At 39.8% G+C, this 19,617-nt stretch overlaps 7 non-coding genes across 7 annotated transcripts; all 7 read right to left on the bottom strand.

Annotated features, from left to right (window-relative positions):
- Positions 1-1,209: 1,209 nt before the first annotated feature.
- Positions 1,210-1,324, bottom strand: LOC149277231 (U5 spliceosomal RNA). Its single transcript, XR_016279249.1, has one exon. It is a non-coding gene; the product is annotated as a U5 spliceosomal RNA (small nuclear RNA).
- A 1,611-nt stretch (positions 1,325-2,935) lies between these two features.
- LOC149277230 (U5 spliceosomal RNA) lies at positions 2,936-3,050 on the bottom strand. The gene has a single exon (XR_016279286.1). It is a non-coding gene; the product is annotated as a U5 spliceosomal RNA (small nuclear RNA).
- A 1,611-nt stretch (positions 3,051-4,661) lies between these two features.
- Positions 4,662-4,776, bottom strand: LOC149277229 (U5 spliceosomal RNA). Its single transcript, XR_016279180.1, has one exon. It is a non-coding gene; the product is annotated as a U5 spliceosomal RNA (small nuclear RNA).
- A 1,611-nt stretch (positions 4,777-6,387) lies between these two features.
- On the bottom strand, positions 6,388-6,502 carry LOC149277228 (U5 spliceosomal RNA). Its single transcript, XR_016279248.1, has one exon. It is a non-coding gene; the product is annotated as a U5 spliceosomal RNA (small nuclear RNA).
- A 9,081-nt stretch (positions 6,503-15,583) lies between these two features.
- On the bottom strand, positions 15,584-15,698 carry LOC149277227 (U5 spliceosomal RNA). The gene has a single exon (XR_016279113.1). It is a non-coding gene; the product is annotated as a U5 spliceosomal RNA (small nuclear RNA).
- Positions 15,699-17,309: 1,611 nt separating this feature from the next.
- LOC149277226 (U5 spliceosomal RNA) lies at positions 17,310-17,424 on the bottom strand. Its single transcript, XR_016279272.1, has one exon. It is a non-coding gene; the product is annotated as a U5 spliceosomal RNA (small nuclear RNA).
- A 1,611-nt stretch (positions 17,425-19,035) lies between these two features.
- LOC149277225 (U5 spliceosomal RNA) lies at positions 19,036-19,150 on the bottom strand. Its single transcript, XR_016279145.1, has one exon. It is a non-coding gene; the product is annotated as a U5 spliceosomal RNA (small nuclear RNA).
- Between the last annotated feature and the right edge of the window lie 467 nt (positions 19,151-19,617).

The following is a 19,617-nucleotide window of genomic DNA, read 5'->3' as shown; positions in this document are numbered from 1 at the left end:
ACACATGCTTTGGGCTGTGTTACAAGGTTAGGGGTAAGGCTTCGGGATGGAATCTGATTACTACTCTTTTTCCCCAATGGTGGCGTGCTGAACCCATCGGCTTCACAAATACCAAGTTGCCTGATGCTGTTTCCTTTGAAAGCAAATATATCTTTTCCACAAATCAAATCTTTCTAATTAAACCACCTTTCCAAAGTTAGCGGTTAGAAACGCTTAAGCATGGAAAGGTTTGGTGATAGAGCTTGGGTTAGGGGCGGGTTAAGCTCATGGCTTTGAAGAGGCACAGTTACAGTTAGCGTCGGAGTACTGTTAATGGTTTACGGTTGACAGTTTAGGGTTAGGTAAGGCTTAGAATCCTTCCCCATTGTGGCGTGTTTAGCCCATCCTTTTCCCAAACACCAAAAAAGCCTGATTGCCTTCAATTTCTTTTTGTCTTAAGCAGCATCGCCAGTGCCAACATTTTGCACCTAAGATTATAAAAAGTACCTAGCAAAATTGTTTCCGTTTTAAAACCGCACAAAATCTCGGACAGTTCACCTGTCTGTATGCCTCGCGACGAACGAGCGAAAGGCTCACTAGCGGCAGCGCACGGACGACCGGACTCCCCAGCACCGCCACAAAGAAGGAGCGCAGCGCGGCATTGGAGCGGCAAAAGTCAACCCAAACGCAGCAGACTAGACATTTTGCCAAAAACGAAGTCTGCAACCTGATCTTTCCACACGCATAGAGCTTCCCAACTCGTGTCGGAAAGCTTTGAAACAAACAGCAAAAAAGCTACGATCACTGAACCTACAAAGGGCGCATTAGTCTTTTCCATGCTGAAAAGCGGCCCCTTAAGCACGTGGTGAGTGCTTTTTCCAGATGTTTCACTGTTGCTATTTGAGGAAATGAATAATACAACTGCACATGTGAGGAACAGAGATCTCAATGTTAAACATTTAAGGGCAGTTTTTTGTTGTTTGGTTTGTGTATTACGATAAAGAACAATTGGGAACATGTTTGAAAGCGTATGCACAGGCTTATTTGCATAGAGTCTGGAGGGCGTGGTCTAACCCTGCCTCCTTAAAGCATTTCTACAACCCCAAACAGTACATAGCATGACACAGGCAGGATATTTTGCGCTTCTGGGTGCGACACAGTCCTCAGCCAGGGCAAAGCTTGCGACTAGAGCAAGCAATCTTTTTGATCTATCGTTAACAACAGCAAAGAAGCCCAGCAAACGCCAGGCATCAAGAAATTAGTTACGACTCATGGTCGTTCCTCCCCACGGAAATCTTTAGTAAAAGGCGAAAGATTTATTCGGTCTGAAGAGAAACCAGAGTATGCCCAAACATGCCACAGGGCAACGGCCCGGACACAGGCAGTGCTCCTCGAGGTTAAGGTGTGTTTAATTAATCCCACCCAGCTCTTGCCTGATCATTGGAACCTTTAACACATGCAAAACACGATTGCAAAGGGATTGGAACTATTTAATATTGGGCTGCTTTAAAGTCTTATTAAACTAACAATAAGGTGGGGCGTTTCCCAGTGCATCATGGGTATTCAAATGAGGCGGCAGCTCAAACAAACCTTCCAGCAGTCTTAGTGACCGGGGCGCGAGCTTGCTTCTCTGAAACAATTTTGTTTGCTTTAAGAAAAGAAAAGCTGAAGATTGTACCTCCCCCACCGCTTTGCCTACGGGGGCCCGCAACTTCCCCTTCCGCTGCAGCCACCAGAAGTTCCTGGCACACATGCTTTGGGCTGTGTTACAAGGTTAGGGGTAAGGCTTCGGGATGGAATCTGATTACTACTCTTTTTCCCCAATGGTGGCGTGCTGAACCCATCGGCTTCACAAATACCAAGTTGCCTGATGCTGTTTCCTTTGAAAGCAAATATATCTTTTCCACAAATGAAATCTTTCTAATTAAACCACCTTTCCAAAGTTAGCGGTTAGAAACGCTTAAGCATGGAAAGGTTTGGTGATAGAGCTTGGGTTAGGGGCGGGTTAAGCTCATGGCTTTGAAGAGGCACAGTTACAGTTAGCGTCGGAGTACTGTTAATGGTTTACGGTTGACAGTTTAGGGTTAGGTAAGGCTTAGAATCCTTCCCCATTGTGGCGTGTTTAGCCCATCCTTTTCCCAAACACCAAAAAAGCCTGATTGCCTTCAATTTCTTTTTGTCTTAAGCAGCATCGCCAGTGCCAACATTTTGCACCTAAGATTATAAAAAGTACCTAGCAAAATTGTTTCCGTTTTAAAACCGCACAAAATCTCGGACAGTTCACCTGTCTGTATGCCTCGCGACGAACGAGCGAAAGGCTCACTAGCGGCAGCGCACGGACGACCGGACTCCCCAGCACCGCCACAAAGAAGGAGCGCAGCGCGGCATTGGAGCGGCAAAAGTCAACCCAAACGCAGCAGACTAGACATTTTGCCAAAAACGAAGTCTGCAACCTGATCTTCCCACACGCATAGAGCTTCCCAACTCGTGTCGGAAAGCTTTTAAACAAATAGCAAAAAAGCTATGATCACTGAACCTACAAAGGGCGCATTAGTCTTTTCCATGCTGAAAAGCGGCCCCTTAAGCACGTGGTGAGTGCTTTTTCCAGATGTTTCACTGTTGCTATTTGAGGAAATGAATAATACAACTGCACATGTGAGGAACAGAGACCTCAATGTTAAACATTTAAGGGCAGTTTTTTGTTGTTTGGTTTGTGTATTATGATAAAGAACAATTGGGAACATGTTTGAAAGCGTATGCACAGGCTTATTTGCATAGAGTCTGGAGGGCGTGGTCTAACCCTGCCTCCTTAAAGCATTTCTACAACCCCAAACAGTACATAGCATGACACAGGCAGGATATTTTGCGCTTCTGGGTGCGACACAGTCCTCAGCCAGGGGAAAGCTTGCGACTAGAGCAAGCAATCTTTTTGATCTATCGTTAACAACAGCAAAGAAGCCCAGCAAACGCCAGGCATCAAAAAATTGGTTACGACTCATGGTTGTTCCTCCCCACGGAAATCTTTAGTAAAAGGCGAAAGATTTATTCGGTCTGAAGAGAAACCAGAGTATACCCAAACATGCCGCAGGGCAACGGCCCGGACACAGGCAGTGCTCCTCGATGTTAAGGTGTGTTTAATTAATCCCACCCAGCTCTTGCCTGATCATTGGAACCTTTAACACATGCAAAACACGATTGCAAAGGGATTGGAACCATTTAATATTGGGCTGCTTTAAAGTCTTATTAAACTAACAATAAGGTGGGGCGTTTCCCAGTGCATCATGGGTATTCAAATGAGGCGGCAGCTCAAACAAACCTTCCAGCAGTCTTAGTGACCGGGGCGCGAGCTTGCTTCTCTGAAACAATTTTGTTTGCTTTAAGAAAAGAAAAGCTGAAGATTGTACCTCCCCCACCGCTTTGCCTACGGGGGCCCGCAACTTCCCCTTCCGCTGCAGCCACCAGAAGTTCCTGGCACACATGCTTTGGGCTGTGTTACAAGGTTAGGGGTAAGGCTTCGGGATGGAATCTGATTACTACTCTTTTTCCCCAATGGTGGCGTGCTGAACCCATCGGCTTCACAAATACCAAGTTGCCTGATGCTGTTTCCTTTGAAAGCAAATATATCTTTTCCACAAATGAAATCTTTCTAATTAAACCACCTTTCCAAAGTTAGCGGTTAGAAACGCTTAAGCATGGAAAGGTTTGGTGATAGAGCTTGGGTTAGGGGCGGGTTAAGCTCATGGCTTTGAAGAGGCACAGTTACAGTTAGCGTCGGAGTACTGTTAATGGTTTACGGTTGACAGTTTAGGGTTAGGTAAGGCTTAGAATCCTTCCCCATTGTGGCGTGTTTAGCCCATCCTTTTCCCAAACACCAAAAAAGCCTGATTGCCTTCAATTTCTTTTTGTCTTAAGCAGCATCGCCAGTGCCAACATTTTGCACCTAAGATTATAAAAAGTACCTAGCAAAATTGTTTCCGTTTTAAAACCGCACAAAATCTCGGACAGTTCACCTGTCTGTATGCCTCGCGACGAACGAGCGAAAGGCTCACTAGCGGCAGCGCACGGACGACCGGACTCCCCAGCACCGCCACAAAGAAGGAGCGCAGCGCGGCATTGGAGCGGCAAAAGTCAACCCAAACGCAGCAGACTAGACATTTTGCCAAAAACGAAGTCTGCAACCTGATCTTCCCACACGCATAGAGCTTCCCAACTCGTGTCGGAAAGCTTTTAAACAAATAGCAAAAAAGCTATGATCACTGAACCTACAAAGGGCGCATTAGTCTTTTCCATGCTGAAAAGCGGCCCCTTAAGCACGTGGTGAGTGCTTTTTCCAGATGTTTCACTGTTGCTATTTGAGGAAATGAATAATACAACTGCACATGTGAGGAACAGAGACCTCAATGTTAAACATTTAAGGGCAGTTTTTTGTTGTTTGGTTTGTGTATTATGATAAAGAACAATTGGGAACATGTTTGAAAGCGTATGCACAGGCTTATTTGCATAGAGTCTGGAGGGCATGGTCTAACCCTGCCTCCTTAAAGCATTTCTACAACCCCAAACAGTACATAGCATGACACAGGCAGGATATTTTGCGCTTCTGGGTGCGACACAGTCCTCAGCCAGGGGAAAGCTTGCGACTAGAGCAAGCAATCTTTTTGATCTATCGTTAACAACAGCAAAGAAGCCCAGCAAACGCCAGGCATCAAAAAATTGGTTACGACTCATGGTTGTTCCTCCCCACGGAAATCTTTAGTAAAAGGCGAAAGATTTATTCGGTCTGAAGAGAAACCAGAGTATACCCAAACATGCCGCAGGGCAACGGCCCGGACACAGGCAGTGCTCCTCGATGTTAAGGTGTGTTTAATTAATCCCACCCAGCTCTTGCCTGATCATTGGAACCTTTAACACATGCAAAACACGATTGCAAAGGGATTGGAACCATTTAATATTGGGCTGCTTTAAAGTCTTATTAAACTAACAATAAGGTGGGGCGTTTCCCAGTGCATCATGGGTATTCAAATGAGGCGGCAGCTCAAACAAACCTTCCAGCAGTCTTAGTGACCGGGGCGCGAGCTTGCTTCTCTGAAACAATTTTGTTTGCTTTAAGAAAAGAAAAGCTGAAGATTGTTCCTCCCCCACCGCTTTGCCTACGGGGGCCCGCAACTTCCCCTTCCGCTGCAGCCACCAGAAGTTCCTGGCACACATGCTTTGGGCTGTGTTACAAGGTTAGGGGTAAGGCTTCGGGATGGAATCTGATTACTACTCTTTTTCCCCAATGGTGGCGTGCTGAACCCATCGGCTTCACAAATACCAAGTTGCCTGATGCTGTTTCCTTTGAAAGCAAATATATCTTTTCCACAAATCAAATCTTTCTAATTAAACCACCTTTCCAAAGTTAGCGCTTAGAAACGCTTAAGCATGGAAAGGTTTGGTGACAGAGCTTGGGTTAGGGGCGGGTTAAGCTCATGGCTTTGAAGAGGCACAGTTACAGTTAGCGTCGGAGTACTGTTAATGGTTTACGGTTGACAGTTTAGGGTTAGGTAAGGCTTAGAATCCTTCCCCATTGTGGCGTGTTTAGCCCATCCTTTTCCCAAACACCAAAAAAGCCTGATTGCCTTCAATTTCTTTTTGTCTTAAGCAGCATCGCCAGTGCCAACATTTTGCACCTAAGATTATAAAAAGTACCTAGCAAAATTGTTTCCGTTTTAAAACCGCACAAAATCTCGGACAGTTCACCTGTCTGTATGCCTCGCGACGAACGAGCGAAAGGCTCACTAGCGGCAGCGCACGGACGACCGGACTCCCCAGCACCGCCACAAAGAAGGAGCGCAGCGCGGCATTGGAGCGCCAAAAGTCAACCCAAACGCAGCAGACTAGACATTTTGCCAAAAACGAAGTCTGCAACCTGATCTTTCCACACGCATAGAGCTTCCCAACTCGTGTCGGAAAGCTTTTAAACAAACAGCAAAAAAGCTATGATCACTGAACCTACAAAGGGCGCATTAGTCTTTTCCATGCTGAAAAGCGGCCCCTTAAGCACGTGGTGAGTGCTTTTTCCAGATGTTTCACTGTTGCTATTTGAGGAAATGAATAATACAACTGCACATGTGAGGAACAGAGATCTCAATGTTAAACATTTAAGGGCAGTTTTTTGTTGTTTGGTTTGTGTATTACGATAAAGAACAATTGGGAACATGTTTGAAAGCGTATGCACAGGCTTATTTGCATAGAGTCTGGAGGGCGTGGTCTAACCCTGCCTCCTTAAAGCATTTCTACAACCCCAAACAGTACATAGCATGACACAGGCAGGATATTTTGCGCTTCTGGGTGCGACACAGTCCTCAGCCAGGGCAAAGCTTGCGACTAGAGCAAGCAATCTTTTTGATCTATCGTTAACAACAGCAAAGAAGCCCAGCAAACGCCAGGCATCAAGAAATTAGTTACGACTCATGGTCGTTCCTCCCCACGGAAATCTTTAGTAAAAGGCGAAAGATTTATTCGGTCTGAAGAGAAACCAGAGTATGCCCAAACATGCCGCAGGGCAACGGCCCGGACACAGGCAGTGCTCCTCGAGGTTAAGGTGTGTTTAATTAATCCCACCCAGCTCTTGCCTGATCATTGGAACCTTTAACACATGCAAAACACGATTGCAAAGGGATTGGAACTATTTAATATTGGGCTGCTTTAAAGTCTTATTAAACTAACAATAAGGTGGGGCGTTTCCCAGTGCATCATGGGTATTCAAATGAGGCGGCAGCTCAAACAAACCTTCCAGCAGTCTTAGTGACCGGGGCGCGAGCTTGCTTCTCTGAAACAATTTTGTTTGCTTTAAGAAAAGAAAAGCTGAAGATTGTACCTCCCCCACCGCTTTGCCTACGGGGGCCCGCAACTTCCCCTTCCGCTGCAGCCACCAGAAGTTCCTGGCACACATGCTTTGGGCTGTGTTACAAGGTTAGGGGTAAGGCTTCGGGATGGAATCTGATTACTACTCTTTTTCCCCAATGGTGGCGTGCTGAACCCATCGGCTTCACAAATACCAAGTTGCCTGATGCTGTTTCCTTTGAAAGCAAATATATCTTTTCCACAAATCAAATCTTTCTAATTAAACCACCTTTCCAAAGTTAGCGCTTAGAAACGCTTAAGCATGGAAAGGTTTGGTGATAGAGCTTGGGTTAGGGGCGGGTTAAGCTCATGGCTTTGAAGAGGCACAGTTACAGTTAGCGTCGGAGTACTGTTAATGGTTTACGGTTGACAGTTTAGGGTTAGGTAAGGCTTAGAATCCTTCCCCATTGTGGCGTGTTTAGCCCATCCTTTTCCCAAACACCAAAAAAGCCTGATTGCCTTCAATTTCTTTTTGTCTTAAGCAGCATCGCCAGTGCCAACATTTTGCACCTAAGATTATAAAAAGTACCTAGCAAAATTGTTTCCGTTTTAAAACCGCACAAAATCTCGGACAGTTCACCTGTCTGTATGCCTCGCGACGAACGAGCGAAAGGCTCACTAGCGGCAGCGCACGGACGACCGGACTCCCCAGCACCGCCACAAAGAAGGAGCGCAGCGCGGCATTGGAGCGGCAAAAGTCAACCCAAACGCAGCAGACTAGACATTTTGCCAAAAACGAAGTCTGCAACCTGATCTTCCCACACGCATAGAGCTTCCCAACTCGTGTCGGAAAGCTTTTAAACAAATAGCAAAAAAGCTATGATCACTGAACCTACAAAGGGCGCATTAGTCTTTTCCTTTTTTTTTTAAATTTTAATTTTTATTAGTTTATATAACTACAAAAATAGACTCATACATAATAAATATACATAAATATACATACAATTTCACAATTCCACGGAGGACTTCCACATACAAACATATTGCACATTACATAGGAATAAAATATATATAATGTCCCTTTCTCATGTTATTTAGACGTAATCTTTTAATTGCAGGCAAAAATTTATATATTAGTTAGATTATTGCAAATTCCTAATAACACACATTCCTTGTACAAATATAAGGATATCTCTTATTTAAGTATTATAATTTTGTTTATTTTTTGTTTTTTCCCTTTATTTAGCGCCATATTAATTATGGATTATCCAGGGTTTCCATATATCTCTATATTTATTATTTTTAGCTATGCTTCCATAGTAGCCTTTCTCCATTTTACATTGAAAGTGGATCTGAGCTTGGATCTCATCCCAGGATATTCCCCCACTCTTTTTCCAATTCTTTGCGATAACTAATTTGCAGGCTAATAATAGTTGTATTATAAAGTTTCTATGTATTTTATTAAATTTCGTGAGATCCATATGTAGAATAAAAATTTGAGGGGAAGGCTCAATTTTGCAGCCAACTAATTCATTAATTACTTTGAAGAGAGTTTCTACTATTTTTCTCACTTCTTCACATCCCCACCACATATGAAAAATTGTACCGTTTTCTTTACCACACCTCCAACAAAGTTTAGAGGTTTGTTTGTCATATTTAGAGATTTGAACTGGTGTTCTATACCATCTATGAATAATTTTATAATGGAGTTCATGCATCCCTAAACAGTGTGAGTATTTCTTAATTTCTGTATAAGCATGTAACCATTTTTCTTTTGAATAAATCTCTCCAGTATCCTGTTCCCATTTTTCTTTAATAGAGATGCTGTTATCTGCTTCTAAGTTGTATTTTAACATAGTTAATCGATGGATTAATCTAGTTTTATGATGTTTTTTTAAGAATTCTTCAAGTATTGGAAGGTTTATATAGTCAACTGTTTTAAGGAAATGCTTTATCCTAATATAATTAAATAATTCTGAATTGGGGAGCTCCCCCTTCGATTGAATAGAGAACCAGGATAAAAGGGATCGTATATTATATAGATCGGAAATACATTTAATATTTGTATATTTCCATTTGGTTAGGTCCAGATCCCTTATATAGTTTGTTAAGATCTCTATTGGTGTGGTGGATAGCAATCCTTTTGTTATGTTCATTATTTTTTTCATTTTGTCTATTGTTATAATTAAATCCTTAATAATTGAGCTTTCGGTCTTAATATATGTATCTGTTTCGTATATCATCCAGATAATATCTGAAAATCTTAAAAGATTTATAGTTCCTTTTTCAATTATAAACCATGCAGTTTTATCATGCTCAGGTCTATCCACAAGGAGTAGATGATACATCATACAAGTTTCATGGAGATCTTTAATATCAGGAACCGAGAGACCTCCTGCTTGAATTTTTTTAGTTAATCTATTAAAGGGGATTCTTGGAAGTTTGTTTTGCCAAATATAATTTGATATCAGCTTTTGGATTTGAGAAAGGATAGAGTAGGGGACTCTTAACGGGATCGCTCTTAATAAGTATAGTATTTTTGGTAAGTAATATGCGTTAAAAGCATTTATTCTCCCTAACCAGGAGATTTCAAGATCTTTCCATTTTTTCAATTTTATTTCCATTTTCTTTATTAATATATAATAATTTTCTCTTACCATTTCTTTGAGGTTAAATTTGATTTTTATTCCTAGGTACTCTAATATATCGATATTCCAAGCTACATTTATATATGTTCTCATCAATGCTGCTTGTTCTTTAGTTTGGTTAATAGCAATAATTTGAGTTTTATTAATGTTTAATTTATAGTTGGAAAATTTACCATATTTTTCTATTATTTCCAGCACGTATTTTATTGATTTATCCGGATTTGATAGTGTTAAAATAATATCGTCTGCAAACAGTGTAATTTTAAATTCGTATTGATTTATTTTGATGCCTGTTATCCCACTAGAATTTCTTATAGATTGAGCTAAAGGCTCAATTGAGAGAGCATAAAGTAATGGTGCCAAAGGGCATCCTTGCCTTGTTCCATTATTTATTTTAAAGCTATCTGATGTTGTCATTAATCCTGTAATTTGAGCAGTAGTATTTTTATATAATGCTAAAATCTGTCTGTTAAATTCGCTGGGTAAGCCGAAGATTTCTAAGGTTTCAGACAAGAATTTCCAGTCCACTCGGTCAAAAGCTTTTTCTGCATCTAATGCAAGAAAAGCTGTATATGTTGATCTTTTATTAACTATATCCATCAGGTTTATTATCTTACGAGTGTTATCAGATAAATGTCTGCCTATAATAAACCCTGCTTGATCCGGGTGGATTAATTCTGGAAGATAGATCTTCAATCTTTCTGCTAAAATTTTTGAATAGATTTTAATATCTATATTGATTAATGAGATAGGCCTATAATTAGATACATTACTTGCATCTTTATTGGGTTTCAATATTGGACATATAGAGGCTAATAACATTTCAGAAGGAAAATCCAAACCATTTGCTATTTCTCTAAAGGACTTGGATAATAATGGAATAATTATATCTTTAAATGCTAGATAGAATGTCGCTGTATACCCATCGGGCCCTGGAGCTTTTTTCTTTTCTAAATTTTCTATACATGTTTTAATTTCTTCCTCAGATATTGGAGCAACTAATGTTTCAAAATGTTGTTCTTTTAACTTCGGTAGATTAAGAGATTGCAAATATCTTCTAATTTCGATTTGTGATTTTAAAGGGCCTTCTAAATTATATAATGATTTATAATAATTCTCGAAACATTTAGCAATTTCTGTTGGGTTTAAATGGGTTTCGTTTCCAACTATAATCTTTTTTATCATATTTTTTTTCTTTTCATATTTCAATTTATTAGTTAAATATTTACCTACTCGATTGCTACCGTAATACCATCTTTGTTTCATTTTTAAGAGTCCCCTCTCCACCCTTTCATCTAGTTTTATGTTAATTTCTGTTCTTATTTTATTAAGTTCTAGTGTATTTGTTATATTAAGATTGTCTTTATTTAATCTTTCTTTTTTTGCTAATTCAATATATAGATCTGCTAAACTTTGTGCTGATTTCTTCCTAATATTAGAAGCTATTTTTATTAGGCATCCTCGCATATAACATTTAAACGTATTCCACAATGTTAAATTTGTTACTTCCCCATTGTTATTTGTTTCAATAAACATATTAGCTTGTTTCTTTAGTTCCTCTGATATTTCCATGTTGTTTAATAATGTGTCATCTAATCTCCATCTCCAATGTGTTCTATAATTTTGGTTATTCTTAAATTTAATAAAAATCGGTGCATGATCTGACCATGTAATTTGCCCTATATTAGAACTTATTATTGATTTTAGGTTGTCTGGTTCCGTTAATATATAATCGATTCTAGAATAGGATCTATGTGATTGGGAGAAAAAGGTAAAATCTGTTTCATTAGGGTGTAAGATTCTCCAAATATCATACAGTTGGTTATTTTCTATAAAGGCGGATATATTTCTTGCTTCTGTTATTATATAGGGGTCTAATATTGATGTTATAGATATTTTTTTATCCTTTTTCGGATCCACTATACAATTAAAGTCACCCCCCATATATAATATTCCTTTCTTTATTTGTTGTACTCTAGTAAAAAAATTTTTCACAAATTTAGAAGGGTTTTTATTAGGAGCATATATATTCACCAATGTGTATAATATATCATTAATTTTACATATTAATATTTGTGATCTACCTTGTTTATCATCTTCATGATATATTAATTCGAATTTAACTTTGTTAGTAATTATAATTGCTGTTCCTCTTTTTTTATTGTTCCCTTCTAAATTTGAAAAATATACTTCAGGATATAGACTATATTTCCAAAGTTTTTGGGGATTTGTTATCCAGTGTGTTTCCTGAATCATTATAATATCGACTTTTTCCTGTAACATCAAATTATATAGATGATACCTTTTTTGAGGGGAATTTAATCCTTGCGCATTAATTGAGGCTAATATCAGGGAAGTACCCATAGTTCTCTTTTTTTATAGATTATTAGAGATACCTTATAATTCTTTTTATTACTAACAACATTCATAACATTCATTCTACATAAAAATACAAAAATTCCAATTTTAAGAATCTCTTTCTCAAAATTCGTCCTGTCTAAGTACAGGTATTGCCTGGCGAGGGGGTGCAATGTTTATTGGCTACATTATTCTGTTTAGTAAACCTATTCTTATCTCTCCCTCTAGTCTATAACCCTATGGATTTAAGTAGATGGAAAAAGAGGAGAATGTAAACAAATTCATAAATTCAAAAAATAAAAATTAAAATTACATAGCAATATTCATATTCATATATAATATTTCAGTATCAAAAAAGAAGAGAGTATAAACAGATTCATAAATTCATAAAAAAAGACATAGATGAAAATTAAAGTTACATAGCAGCGTTCATATTCATATATAATATCCAGTATCATCTCGGTGCATTATTCATTAAAAAAAATTTCAACGGGAGAAAGCTATTCATGATCAAAGGAATAACATCCTGTAATCCAATCAAAGGGATGACTTCCTATAATCAAAAGTTATTATTATTGTTTATAGTATAGAAAAAAGAGAGGAAAAAGAGCAGAAAAGAAAGAAAAAAAAAAAAAAAAAAAAAAAAAAAAAGGTGTTATTAAGTGTATTATTTTTATAGAGGAGACTTCCTCTAGTGTTATAATGTAATATAACATTGTGTAGTATAAAAGTAAATATATGTGTGAAGCATAGTGCGCTTCCTCATATATAAAAATATATTTACAAAAATCGCAAGTGCATTATAAATAAATAAATATTGTGGTTGAGAAAAAAAAAAAAAAAAAAAAAAAAAAAAAAAAATAGGAGTTGTTTATGTGCATTATTATTATAGATGAAATTTCTCTAAAATTTCTCTATGTGTTATATAGTGTAATAGTGATAATAAGTGTAATAAGTGTATGTGGAACGTATTACAGATCCTCTAGGTTTATAAATATAATTACATGAATGTAAATATTGTGTTTTATTCCACTCTCAAAGTGTAGTGAGAGAAAGGAAAAAAAACAAACAAAAAAAAAAAAAAACAAAAAACATTTACCCTCCAATATATGTATAGAATAACTCTTAAATACATTCAGAAGACTCTAGATATTCCTAATATCTATATATATATTTAGTATAGTTTAACATACAATTTGTGTATTCCTTATCTCATAGAAATCCCCATATTTTAAATTTTTGTCTTCCAGTTTCTATATTTTTAATATTCACAGAGGTACCTTCATATACTAATTTAATGCTAGTGGGGAATCCCCATTTATATTCTATTTTTTTTTGTCTTAGAATTGTAGTAAGTTCATCAAATTGTTTTCTCTCTTTCCTTATCGTTGAAGATATATCTGAATAGAACTTAAGATGTTTAAATTTATCATTCAATGTCATATTGTTTCGTAAACCTTTGTTAAATCTTTCTTTTATATATGAACTTGAAAATCTTACAAGAACATCTCTAGGAGAGTCTTGATTTATTTGACTTGGTTTTTTTATTCTGTAGTATAATTCCATTGGAGAATACTTAAATTCTTGATTGGGGATAACCTCATGTATTAAATCCAATAGATAAATATCTAAGTTTTCTTGAGATACGGATTCCGATATTCCTCTGATTCTGATGTTATTTCTGCGGTATTTATCTTCTTGATCAAGCAATTTTGTTTCCAAAGTTTTAATCTTCATATTTAATTGGTTATTTTCAGCATATAAGTTTTTCTGATCTTCCTTTATCTTTGTAATTGCGTCATCTTGTGTTTTTAATAGCTCAAATATTTTAGTAACATCTTCTTTGATTTGATGGCTACTATCTTCAATATCTGATTTAATTTTCTTATACAGATTGTTAATTAATTCTGGGAGTGTCTCCTCCTCAATGCTTTGAATTGAATCTTTACCCAATTGGGTTGATTCTCTGCGTCCCTCCAGGGTTAATCTTCTATTAATTGGAGTGCAATCAGTATTAAGTGACTTGGGAGAATAGAAATCATTAATCGGTTTATTTTTATCTTGTTTCTTTTCCTTCTCCTTTTCTTTTTTTGGACCCATCACTGTTTTCCGCTTTATTGAATTAGAGGGAAAATCGGCTAATTCCTTCCGGGTGTTTTATTCAATATAATTTAAGATTGTATCTGTCATGTGAAAAAAGTGTAATCATTACTAATCTTATAATGAGTTCCTTTATATTCCAAGCAATAACAAGATTAATGTTGCAAATATAATAAAAATAGTTCATTACATGCTCTGGATAGCGGTTATCAGTCTCTTATTTTATTCAAAGTCCAATGTATGAGTTCTTTAACACTTAATTTTCATGTATCCTCCTATGATCCTCCATATTCTTTTCTATAAAACTTGTCGTTGAATTTATTATGATATAATTCAGAATAAATGTAGCCTTTAAAAGAGATCAGTGCCACCTCACCACCCCTCCAACTATTATATGTATCCCATGTATATATATATATATATATACACATTTCATCATCTCCTTATCTAGGCAAATATAAGCCAAAATAAATCATTTAATATATCCAGATCTCTTTTATATATTACCGTGAGTAAGTTTTTCTTTACATGATAAATGATCACTTATATTAGAAAAAAAAAATATAAAAAATTTTTTTTTTAGTGTTACTCACGGTTTAGAAGTTAGTATAAAGTTTGTTGATTGTTGGTTAATTATTTCTTCTTTATTTTTTCTTTAATTCCCGCTTCTTATTTCTCCTTTGGAGATTTTCAGTGGTTCCTAACGCTCAACCACATGTATTTTATACGTTTATCTCCTTATATAGCCCAGCCCAGCCTCGGATGTAAAAAAAAAAAAAAAAGGAGGGTGGTGAGAGGCGTAAGTTGAATTTAATTGAATTAAATTGAGCGGCTTTCGGATCGAAGCAATCGAGCCCCGATTATGAATCCTCATTTCATGTTTTTTTTTTCCCCTTTTTTTCTCTCCTCCTGTTCCTCCTGTTCCCCGGCTTCATTCTACTGCCAGACGCAGCCACACAGCGACGCAGGGACTCCGCCTCCTCCGATCTCGTCAACTCCTCGCCGACGCAACAGAAAACGCTTCCGAGGAGGGACAGTGGGACAGGGGGAGAAGGGATCTCGCAATCATCCCGATGACCGCGAATAAGGTCCCGGCACGGTTAGATTCGGGGCATCAACCCTCCGACCTCTCGTCCGCTCAAAGATCTCCATCGCTCCCCTCCTGCACTCGGCACTCGGCACCACGCCGTCACGTCACGTCACACCATCACGTCCTCTCCGACGAAATTCTGGATTTCATCCCTCCAGCTGGAGATTTATGAGCACCGCATTAGTCTTTTCCATGCTGAAAAGCGGCCCCTTAAGCACGTGGTGAGTGCTTTTTCCAGATGTTTCACTGTTGCTATTTGAGGAAATGAATAATACAACTGCACATGTGAGGAACAGAGATCTCAATGTTAAACATTTAAGGGCAGTTTTTTGTTGTTTGGTTTGTGTATTATGATAAAGAACAATTGGGAACATGTTTGAAAGCGTATGCACAGGCTTATTTGCATAGAGTCTGGAGGGCGTGGTCTAACCCTGCCTCCTTAAAGCATTTCTACAACCCCAAACAGTACATAGCATGACACAGGCAGGATATTTTGCGCTTCTGGGTGCGACACAGTCCTCAGCCAGGGCAAAGCTTGCGACTAGAGCAAGCAATCTTTTTGATCTATCGTTAACAACAGCAAAGAAGCCCAGCAAACGCCAGGCATCAAAAAATTGGTTACGACTCATGGTCGTTCCTCCCCACGGAAATCTTTAGTAAAAGGCGAAAGATTTATTCGGTCTGAAGAGAAACCAGAGTATACCCAAACATGCCGCAGGGCAACGGCCCGGACACAGGCAGTGCTCCTCGATGTTAAGGTGTGTTTAATTAATCCCACCCAGCTCTTGCCTGATCATTGGAACCTTTAACACATGCAAAACACGATTGCAAAGGGATTGGAACTATTTAATATTGGGCTGCTTTAAAGTCTTATTAAACTAACAATAAGGTGGGGCGTTTCCCAGTGCATCATGGGTATTCAAATGAGGCGGCAGCTCAAACAAACCTTCCAGCAGTCTTAGTGACCGGGGCGCGAGCTTGCTTCTCTGAAACAATTTTGTTTGCTTTAAGAAAAGAAAAGCTGAAGATTGTTCCTCCCCCACCGCTTTGCCTACGGGGGCCCGCAACTTCCCCTTCCGCTGCAGCCACCAGAAGTTCCTGGCACACATGCTTTGGGCTGTGTTACAAGGTTAGGGGTAAGGCTTCGGGATGGAATCTGATTACTACTCTTTTTCCCCAATGGTGGCGTGCTGAACCCATCGGCTTCACAAATACCAAGTTGCCTGATGCTGTTTCCTTTGAAAGCAAATATATCTTTTCCACAAATCAAATCTTTCTAATTAAACCACTTTTCCAAAGTTAGCGCTTAGAAACGCTTAAGCATGGAAAGGTTTGGTGATAGAGCTTGGGTTAGGGGCGGGTTAAGCTCATGGCTTTGAAGAGGCACAGTTACAGTTAGCGTCGGAGTACTGTTAATGGTTTACGGTTGACAGTTTAGGGTTAGGTAAGGCTTAGAATCCTTCCCCATTGTGGCGTGTTTAGCCCATCCTTTTCCCAAACACCAAAAAAGCCTGATTGCCTTCAATTTCTTTTTGTCTTAAGCAGCATCGCCAGTGCCAACATTTTGCACCTAAGATTATAAAAAGTACCTAGCAAAATTGTTTCCGTTTTAAAACCGCACAAAATCTCGGACAGTTCACCTGTCTGTATGCCTCGCGACGAACGAGCGAAAGGCTCACTAGCGGCAGCGCACGGACGACCGGACTCCCCAGCACCGCCACAAAGAAGGAGCGCAGCGCGGCATTGGAGCGGCAAAAGTCAACCCAAACGCAGCAGACTAGACATTTTGCCAAAAACGAAGTCTGCAACCTGATCTTCCCACACGCATAGAGCTTCCCAACTCGTGTCGGAAAGCTTTTAAACAAATAGCAAAAAAGCTATGATCACTGAACCTACAAAGGGCGCATTAGTCTTTTCCATGCTGAAAAGCGGCCCCTTAAGCACGTGGTGAGTGCTTTTTCCAGATGTTTCACTGTTGCTATTTGAGGAAATGAATAATACAACTGCACATGTGAGGAACAGAGACCTCAATGTTAAACATTTAAGGGCAGTTTTTTGTTGTTTGGTTTGTGTATTATGATAAAGAACAATTGGGAACATGTTTGAAAGCGTATGCACAGGCTTATTTGCATAGAGTCTGGAGGGCGTGGTCTAACCCTGCCTCCTTAAAGCATTTCTACAACCCCAAACAGTACATAGCATGACACAGGCAGGATATTTTGCGCTTCTGGGTGCGACACAGTCCTCAGCCAGGGCAAAGCTTGCGACTAGAGCAAGCAATCTTTTTGATCTATCGTTAACAACAGCAAAGAAGCCCAGCAAACGCCAGGCATCAAGAAATTGGTTACGACTCATGGTCGTTCCTCCCCACGGAAATCTTTAGTAAAAGGCGAAAGATTTATTCTGTCTGAAGAGAAACCAGAGTATACCCAAACATGCCGCAGGGCAACGGCCCGGACACAGGCAGTGCTCCTCGAGGTTAAGGTGTGTTTAATTAATCCCACCCAGCTCTTGCCTGATCATTGGAACCTTTAACACATGCAAAACACGATTGCAAAGGGATTGGAACCATTTAATATTGGGCTGCTTTAAAGTCTTATTAAACTAACAATAAGGTGGGGCGTTTCCCAGTGCATCATGGGTATTCAAATGAGGCGGCAGCTCAAACAAACCTTCCAGCAGTCTTAGTGACCGGGGCGCGAGCTTGCTTCTCTGAAACAATTTTGTTTGCTTTAAGAAAAGAAAAGCTGAAGATTGTTCCTCCCCCACCGCTTTGCCTACGGGGGCCCGCAACTTCCCCTTCCGCTGCAGCCACCAGAAGTTCCTGGCACACATGCTTTGGGCTGTGTTACAAGGTTAGGGGTAAGGCTTCGGGATGGAATCTGATTACTACTCTTTTTCCCCAATGGTGGCGTGCTGAACCCATCGGCTTCACAAATACCAAGTTGCCTGATGCTGTTTCCTTTGAAAGCAAATATATCTTTTCCACAAATCAAATCTTTCTAATTAAACCACCTTTCCAAAGTTAGCGCTTAGAAACGCTTAAGCATGGAAAGGTTTGGTGATAGAGCTTGGGTTAGGGGCGGGTTAAGCTCATGGCTTTGAAGAGGCACAGTTACAGTTAGCGTCGGAGTACTGTTAATGGTTTACGGTTGACAGTTTAGGGTTAGGTAAGGCTTAGAATCCTTCCCCATTGTGGCGTGTTTAGCCCATCCTTTTCCCAAACACCAAAAAAGCCTGATTGCCTTCAATTTCTTTTTGTCTTAAGCAGCATCGCCAGTGCCAACATTTTGCACCTAAGATTATAAAAAGTACCTAGCAAAATTGTTTCCGTTTTAAAACCGCACAAAATCTCGGACAGTTCACCTGTCTGTATGCCTCGCGACGAACGAGCGAAAGGCTCCCTAGCGGCAGCACACGGACAACCGGACTCCCCAGCACCGCCACAAAGAAGGAGCGCAGCGCGGCATTGGAGCGGCAAAAGTCAACCCAAACGCAGCAGACTAGACATTTTGCCAAAAACGAAGTCTGCAACCTGATCTTTCCACACGCATAGAGCTTCCCAACTCGTGTCGGAAAGCTTTTAAACAAATAGCAAAAAAGCTATGATCACTGAACCTACAAAGGGCGCATTAGTCTTTTCCATGCTGAAAAGCGGCCCCTTAAGCACGTGGTGAGTGCTTTTTCCAGATGTTTCACTGTTGCTATTTGAGGAAATGAATAATACAACTGCACATGTGAGGAACAGAGATCTCAATGTTAAACATTTAAGGGCAGTTTTTTGTTGTTTGGTTTGTGTATTATGATAAAGAACAATTGGGAACATGTTTGAAAGCGTATGCACAGGCTTATTTGCATAGAGTCTGGAGGGCGTGGTCTAACCCTGCCTCCTTAAAGCATTTCTACAACCCCAAACAGTACATAGCATGACACAGGCAGGATATTTTGCGCTTCTGGGTGCGACACAGTCCTCAGCCAGGGCAAAGCTTGCGACTAGAGCAAGCAATCTTTTTGATCTATCGTTAACAACAGCAAAGAAGCCCAGCAAACGCCAGGCATCAAAAAATTGGTTACGACTCATGGTCGTTCCTCCCCACGGAAATCTTTAGTAAAAGGCAAAAGATTTATTCGGTCTGAAGAGAAACCAGAGTATACCCAAACATGCCGCAGGGCAACGGCCCGGACACAGGCAGTGCTCCTCGATGTTAAGGTGTGTTTAATTAATCCCACCCAGCTCTTGCCTGATCATTGGAACCTTTAACACATGCAAAACACGATTGCAAAGGGATTGGAACCATTTAATATTGGGCTGCTTTAAAGTCTTATTAAACTAACAATAAGGTGGGGCGTTTCCCAGTGCATCATGGGTATTCAAATGAGGCGGCAGCTCAAACAAACCTTCCAGCAGTCTTAGTGACCGGGGCGCGAGCTTGCTTCTCTGAAACAATTTTGTTTGCTTTAAGAAAAGAAAAGCTGAAGATTGTACCTCCCCCACCGCTTTGCCTACGGGGGCCCGCAACTTCCCCTTCCGCTGCAGCCACCAGAAGTTCCTGGCACACATGCTTTGGGCTGTGTTACAAGGTTAGGGGTAAGGCTTCGGGATGGAATCTGATTACTACT

The sequence above is a fragment of the Sceloporus occidentalis genome, unplaced genomic scaffold (genome assembly GCF_023333645.1).
Source record: "Sceloporus occidentalis isolate IW3139 unplaced genomic scaffold, rSceOcc1.0.p SCAF_220, whole genome shotgun sequence".
In the NCBI taxonomy this organism is placed as follows: domain Eukaryota; kingdom Metazoa; phylum Chordata; class Lepidosauria; order Squamata; family Phrynosomatidae; genus Sceloporus; species Sceloporus occidentalis.
The sequence above is the reverse complement of the archived record's forward strand: the minus strand, read 5'-3'. Positions and strand labels throughout refer to the sequence as shown.